Genomic DNA, 7,500 nt, shown 5'->3' on the forward strand with positions numbered 1-7,500 from the left:
GGTTGAGGTCGTTTCGACCCCAAGGCCTCTAATCATTCGCTTTACCGGATGAAACTCCGTTTGTTCTCTTTGCGAGCACCAGCTATCCTGAGGGAAACTTCGGGGGGAACCAGCTACTAGATGGTTCGATTAGTCTTTCGCCCCTATACCCAACTCCGACGATCGATTTGCACGTCAGAATCGCTGCGGACCTCCACCAGGGTTTCCCCTGGCTTCGTCCTGGCCAGGCATAGGTCACCATCTTTCGGGTCCCAACGTGTGCGCTCTGGGTTCGTCCGGCCGACTCGACCAAACCCTTTTAAGGGGGAAAGATCTCGCGAGCATTCGGACGCCCTGGGGTTGCGCCCGCTCTGTTCGAGACGGGATCACCCCTCGCGGATGCACCCTCATCGGGGCCGCTTCACTTTCATTGCGCCTCGCGAGTTTAGTTTGATAATTTCTCGACGACTTGCGCACATGTTAGACTCCTTGGTCCGTGTTTCAAGACGGGTCGGGTGGGACCCGACTTCTACTCTCCGCTCTGGGCCTCCACAGGTTGAGCACCGCAACTTTTTCTCTTTTACAAAAAAAAGCTACGACACCTCCCGGGAGGAGACAGGTCACGACCGGGCAGTACTGTTGGGAAACGCCGCGCTCGTCATCGCGGCACCCGCGAAGGTAACCACGAAACTCGCTAACGGACGCCCCGTGTAACAGACACCCAGTCGGTCGCGGAGTCCTACTAGGCCCCCCACTTGCGGACCTTGGCGTGGCTATTGCGATCGCAGAACGACTTATGCAAGAGAGCCGCCAATTCAGGCAGTCTCCATGCAGCGTTAAGGGCATACAACCAAGTGCCGGGAGCGGGGACTTGTTCGACCTTCGAGGGCCCACCCGTTTAACCCCCTGAACGGTTTCACGCACTCTTGAACTCTCTCTTCAAAGTTCTTTTCAACTTTCCCTCGCGGTACTTGTTCGCTATCGGTCTCGTGGCGATATTTAGCCTTAGAAGGAGTTTACCTCCCGCTTAGGGCTGCACGCTCAAGCAACCCGACTCTTGGGAAGGGATCCGATGCACGGTCTCGGCTCGTCTTATCTACGGGCCTGACACCCTCTGTGGGTTGCTCGCCCCGTTCATGGAGACTTGGACGATAGATACCGGACAGACGCGCACGATCCTCCCGAACACCACATTCCTCGGCACCCGCTCAACCGGGCGCGAGGTTCGGTGCTGGGCTCATCCCTGTTCGCTCGCCGCTACTAAGGGAATCCTTGTTAGTTTCTTTTCCTCCGCTTACTGATATGCTTAAGTTCAGCGGGTAGTCTCATCTAAACTGAGGTCAGAATGAATTGTTTGTTTTCAAAAGGAGACAACACTTTATCTAGCTCGGCAGACTTTGGCGTTTTAAAGCCGGGAAAGATTGAATAATTGCCGGTTCAAATTTTTTTTTTTCGAAATAAAGCGAGTCTCTCGTTATTCGCAAAAATTAATTTACGAAAAGTGACAGGGCGTCCTGCGGCTTTTTGTATTGAAACAACGCGTCGTGCGCGAACCAAGCTTGCATAACGAGCGGTTAGAGTGAGTGATAATTCGCGGTGGTCGACACTTCGACACGCCCGGCGCACACACACAACTAAACTCGCGTTGAAGCGGTATATCGCGCACACGCAGCCGACACCTTGTTCGAGAAGATGTGTTTATTTCTAAAATTTTTTTTTGAGTTGGCTCAAAAATTTCCCATCTGTTTTGCCATCGAAAAAGGTTTCTTTTGAATAGAGAGGAAAAAAACAAAACAGGGCGAACCTTCTTTTATTTTTCCCCCTTTTTTGTATTTGAGGCATCGCGGACACTTAAGTCGCGCGGCACCCAGACGTTAGAGATTCGGGAGCTTTTATGCGGTCAGGCCGGGTGAAAAATAAATCTCGCCGCGACCCAACATGCAAAACCAAGACTGAAAAAATCTCTGTTCGTTCATCATTCGACCGACCCTCAGTCAGATGTGGCCCGAGCGAGAAGCTGGGCCGCCATTTACGTTCAAGATTTCGATGCTCCATGTGTTCTGCAGTTCGCATGGATTAGCGCACTTTGCTGCGCTCTTCATCGATCCACGAGCCTAGTGATCCACCGTTCAGGGTCGTATATAAAACGACATATTCGTTTTCTTCTCTCTTTTTCTCCAACCCGCCCAAGCAAATGAATGCGAGGGCGGAGAAAGAAAGCCAGAAAGAAAATGTTCCGATAAACACTCGTACTAGAATTTGGGTTTAGTGTGTTATTGTGATTTTGAATTCTTCCTACTTCATCGAGAGGGCGAAGGGCAAGCTTAAAAAACATTCGGTTTTCAACGGCATAGTGTCGGGCTTTGGAGTGTTAGTCTATACGACGCACACGCACGCAACCACGAGTATCTACGCCCGAAAAGAACGTCCAGAGTAAAGTCTCACACTTTCGTCCCCCACCGAGAATCAAAAAATCCCGAAGACGAAGAGAGAAACAAAAAAAAAACAATTTCGATTGGGCGTATCCGCTTTAAACCACCGCGCATCAGAGCGCCTGATACCCGTTCAAAATCTTGATGTTTTTTTTTTTTTTTTCCGACTCTCCATCCACCGAGTTTTTATTTTTCAAAGTGTTTGATTTAGGGACTAAGACTTTATAAAATCTCCTTTATTGTTCCTTCGGTACTCGCGGCCCAGGCGGGCTATCGTATTCTTCACTCTACTAACGTCAACACTGTGAGCGCCGCTAAAGGTCGAATGAATCTATAGAGACATTCACCATCGAAGCAGGAAGAATTTGCTCACGGCCATAGACCAAATCGAAAGACTTTGTGTTTTTTTTTGAGCCGAGAGGAAAGAAAAATCAATTTGAAAAGGCGAATCCGCTTTAAACCACCGCGCATCAGAGCGCCTGATACCCGTTCAAAATAAATGATTTTCTTCCGTCAACCCACACATAGTTCATACGATGTCTTACGCCGAAAGACTTTTGATGGGGTTTTTTTTGTTTTGCAACTTTTAGTTGTTTCGTGCTCAACCAAAGCCATATGCGCAAAACATTTGTCTTGTTCGTTTATGATCCTTCCGCAGGTTCACCTACGGAAACCTTGTTACGACTTTTACTTCCTCTAAAGGATCAAGTTCGACCATCTTTCAGTCTCGCCGTTGGTAGGCACCGCACGGGCAGAGATTGCTCCCCACTCGACGGCACCCCGACAAGCCCGTCCGAAGGCCTCACTAAATCATTCAATCGGTAGTAGCGACGGGCGGTGTGTACAAAGGGCAGGGACGTAATCGACGCGGGCTAGTGACCCGCGCCTACTAGGGATTCCTGGTTCATGGGGATCATTGCAGTCCCCAATCCCAACCACGAAGGAGGTTCAGCGGTTACCCGGTCCTTTCGGACAGGGAGAGTGAAACACGCTGATTCCTTCAGTGTAGCGCGCGTGCGGCCCAGGACATCTAAGGGCATCACAGACCTGTTATTGCTCACTGTCACGCGGCTGGACGCCGCTTGTCCCTCTAAGAAGACTGCGTGACGGACGCGAGAGCAGAAGGTATCGCCGGGGATGACGACGACCGAATAACAATAGAGCCAGCCCCCGCGAGACATTCCCGACAAAGCCCCGCCATACCTCATCCGCCAGGCAACCAACCCGTGAAGGCCGTACACCCGACGAACAAAGCACAACGAAACCAAGCCGAGAGATTGCCTCACTAAAGGAACCAGTCCCACCGAGACCCGAATCGCCGCCACCTGATCCCGACGCCTCCGTACTCCCTTCGGTTTCAATTGATAAAACCCGTCACCTATTTAGCAGGCTAGAGTCTCGTTCGTTATCGGAATTAACCAGACAAATCGCTCCACCAACTAAGAACGGCCATGCACCACCACCCACCGAATCAAGAAAGAGCTCTCAATCTGTCAATCCTTCCAGTGTCCGGGCCTGGTGAGGTTTCCCGTGTTGAGTCAAATTAAGCCGCAGGCTCCACTCCTGGTGGTGCCCTTCCGTCAATTCCTTTAAGTTTCAGCTTTGCAACCATACTTCCCCCGGAACCCAAAGACTTTGGTTTCCCGGAAGCTGCCCGTCGAGTCATTGGAGTAACTCCGACGGATTGCTGGTTGGCATCGTTTATGGTTAGAACTAGGGCGGTATCTGATCGCCTTCGAACCTCTAACTTTCGTTCTTGATCAAGGAAAACATTCTTGGCAAATGCCTTCGCTGTTGTTCGTCTTGCGGCGGTCCAAGAATTTCACCTCTGTCGCCGCAGTACGAATGCCCCCGTCCGTCTCTATTGACCATTACCTCGGGTCCAAAAGTAAAAGACCAGCAAAATCGGACCGAGGTCCTATTCCATCATTCCATGCTGCGATATTCAGGCGTTGGGATACACCTGCTTTGAGCACTCTAATTTGTTCAAAGTAAACGTTGCCGGCCGCCCGAGACACCCGGTGAAGGGCACCCCGAACGATTGACTGGGTGGAGCGAATCGAGTCAACTACGACCAAAATTTAAAAAAGAACCCGAAAGAACTTTCCAACTCTGGCCGCAGATACAACAACGACGCACCGACCACCACTCCGGCGATGTTGTCCGACCGTGAAGAGAGTCGGGCTTTGACACCCGGGCTCCCAGAGCGTGAAACGCAACACCCTTGATTCAGAGCGGCGCCGCCCGGCCGAAGACAGACATCCGACTACGAGCTTTTTAACCGCAACAACTTTAATATACGCTATTGGAGCTGGAGTTACCGCGGCTGCTGGCACCAGACTTGCCCTCCAATGGTTCCTCGTTAAAGGATTTAAAGTGTACTCATTCCAATCACGGGGCCTCGGAAGAGTCCCGTATCGTTATTTTTCGTCACTACCTCCCCGTGCCGGGAGTGGGTAATTTGCGCGCCTGCTGCCTTCCTTGGATGTGGTAGCCGTTTCTCAGGCTCCCTCTCCGGAATCGAACCCCGATTCCCCGTTACCCGTTGCAACCATGGTAGGCGCGTAACCTACCATCGACAGTTGATAAGGCAGACATTTGAAAGATACGTCGCCGGCGCGAAGGCCGTGCGATCGGCGTGAAGTTATCCAGAGTCACCAAAATTGGTACGGTGCGCGAGCCCGAAAGCCCGGCCCCGACTGGTTTTGATCTAATAAAAGCACCTCTTCTGCGAGCCCGAAAGCCCGCAGTCGAGGCTCGAGTGCATGTATTAGCTCTAGAATTACCACAGTTATCCAAGTAGGATGGAGTGGATCTAAGGAACCATAACTGATTTATTGAGCCATTCGCGGTTTCGCCGTCTAGCGGCTTGTACTTAGACATGCATGGCTTAATCTTTGAGACAAGCATATGCTACTGGCAGGATCAACCAGGTATTTCGTGTATGTTTGTTTGATATGCATCCGGCGAGTTGCGGGTTTTTATTTCGCCCACGCATCACCAAACACACACCAAATCAACACGTTTTTCGTTTTTTTTCTTTTTCTTCGGAAACTAAAATTTTTGATCGCAACGCCTGGCGTGTCACAGCGAGTCCCAGTGAAGAGAAACACCGATCCGATCCGTTTGTTGGATTTTTTTCATTTCAATTTCCAAAGTCAAAGACCATTCAACGGTCTATGAGCCCAAAGTGAATCGGATTCATTCGACCGGTCTTGATATATTCATCAACTTTTTTTCCCGTATTACGGTTTTCGACGGTCATATGTGGCGTGCTGTATGCTCATAAGTCAAGCCTGCTTTACTAAGCTGACAAGCATACATCTTTTAAATTTTTGTGGGCTCAGAGTTTTATTTTTATTTTTCCACCGCCGAGGCACACTCTCGCATCACCCCGCACGACACACACACACACACACACCTCACCGCTCAACGGTCACACGAGGCAGAATTTTCCGCAAAGACTTTCGAAGAGAAAGAGAAAACTCGGAACAACCGCGGTCAGAGGCCAGCATAGAGGCATCGTATAGAAAGTCATGGGCGGAAAAAAACAAATCATTTCAAGTCGAGACAAGCAACCAGACTACCCCTATAAAAGTGCGCAATTCTTTAAGAGTTCACCGAAGAATGACCGAGATCAAGTATGCACGAAACGAACATATTCCAAGGGCAGCTGAATAAGCGATTCTGCGCCGAAGCGCGAGAAAAGCAAGCGGTACACCGATGGGGATCGTTTTTTTATCGTGTTAGATTCGTTGTTGTCAAGCAAGGATTCTCAAAATGTTTTTTGCATTGCACCCAAGTTTCGTACTGATTACTTGTCGCAGACCGGTGACTGTCAAAAAAAATTTTTTTACGTTTTTTCTTGAGAGGTCACTGCCTACACACAACTCCGGGCGGGCCGTACACTCACAGCCGTTTGAATTCTCCCTTCGTGTGTCATGGCCATAACTGAGCGTACATCTTACCGGGCGCCGAGTTGATCTGGCTTGTTCGATGAACGTTCGGGATACGTACAATCGATATAGCTCCAACCGTAACTCGTTTGTAATTACGCCGGCCATACTCAGCGGGCGCTCAGCTCAGCTCTCGATATCTTCCGTCGAAGGGAAGTTCGTAGTAAAAGAGAGTCAGAGTCGACGCCACATTTTGCGGTCCTCGCATCTCATCCGATTTTTGAATTTTATAGATTTGCCATCACTTCCACCCAATTCTCTCGTATATTTCAATCTCTTGACTTTGTCCGACCGGGCCGTCTTCGCCCCCCTTCAACTCCGTCCATCTCCACTTCTGTGTTCCACACAACGAGCTTCCGTCAAACGGCAAAATGTGAAATATGCGCACGCCGCACGAAATAATTTGAAAGCGTTCTGTTTGGTGGCTTTTTTATTTTTTATCTCTCGGCTCACACACACACACACACATTTCCGCACTGAACGGTAATTTTTTTTGATACGGTGTCAAAAAGTGAAAAGACGCGCACCATTTTCTTTTCTCTTCCGTATCGTCGCTGACGGTAAACGCTGATGGTTATGATGCCGTAAGTTTGGAAGAAAGAATCTTTCCCGTCTTGTCTTGTTACGGTAAAATAACAAAGAACAAGCGTCCGATTTCTCTCACAGACGGCCACAGACAAACCACACGTGCCGAAGAAACGAAACGTCCGAAACCAAAAAAATGTTTGACGCGCGCACCTCTTCTGAACTTTTCGACCAAGAGTCGTTGGATCGAGTGACGAGCTTCTCAGCTGTCGCACCAATCGGTGAAGCGGGCGTTTGAATTCCCGTCCACATCGCGGTTCGGATATATTTTTACATATACCGACCATCGGAAATTTCGAAAACGGTTTTACCGAAGGAATGATATTTCACACACCGACAGCTCATCGAGTTCGTCTCCGTTCAACGGTTTTTTTTTTTAAGACTTTTTGATCGCATGGGGCTAAACTGGTTAGAGCAAAGCCGCGATCCAAGCAGTGAAAAAAAAACAAAGACAGTGCAAGCGCGATCGAACGGAATCGAAACTAAAATCATGTGAAGTGGCGGGCGGAAAGGAGCTCAGCTACGGTGGAAATGAAACTACAACTAAC

General features: G+C 49.6%; 3 non-coding genes across 3 annotated transcripts in view; all 3 read right to left on the reverse strand.

The window, feature by feature from the left end:
- LOC124319530 overlaps positions 1–1,322 on the reverse strand; it is a 4,575-nt gene extending 3,253 nt beyond the window's left edge. Inside the window, exon 1 of the ribosomal RNA XR_006913229.1 lies at positions 1–1,322. This exon is cut by the window's left edge and continues 3,253 nt beyond it. This is a non-coding gene — a ribosomal RNA (large subunit ribosomal RNA).
- A 641-nt stretch (positions 1,323–1,963) lies between these two features.
- Positions 1,964–2,116, reverse strand: LOC124319528. The gene has a single exon (XR_006913227.1). It is a non-coding gene; the product is annotated as a 5.8S ribosomal RNA (ribosomal RNA).
- A 936-nt stretch (positions 2,117–3,052) lies between these two features.
- LOC124319533 lies at positions 3,053–5,347 on the reverse strand. The gene has a single exon (XR_006913232.1). It is a non-coding gene; the product is annotated as a small subunit ribosomal RNA (ribosomal RNA).
- Positions 5,348–7,500: the final 2,153 nt, after the last annotated feature.

The sequence above is a fragment of the Daphnia pulicaria genome, unplaced genomic scaffold, assembly GCF_021234035.1.
Source record: "Daphnia pulicaria isolate SC F1-1A unplaced genomic scaffold, SC_F0-13Bv2 h1tg000177l, whole genome shotgun sequence".
Lineage (NCBI taxonomy): Eukaryota > Metazoa > Arthropoda > Branchiopoda > Diplostraca > Daphniidae > Daphnia > Daphnia pulicaria.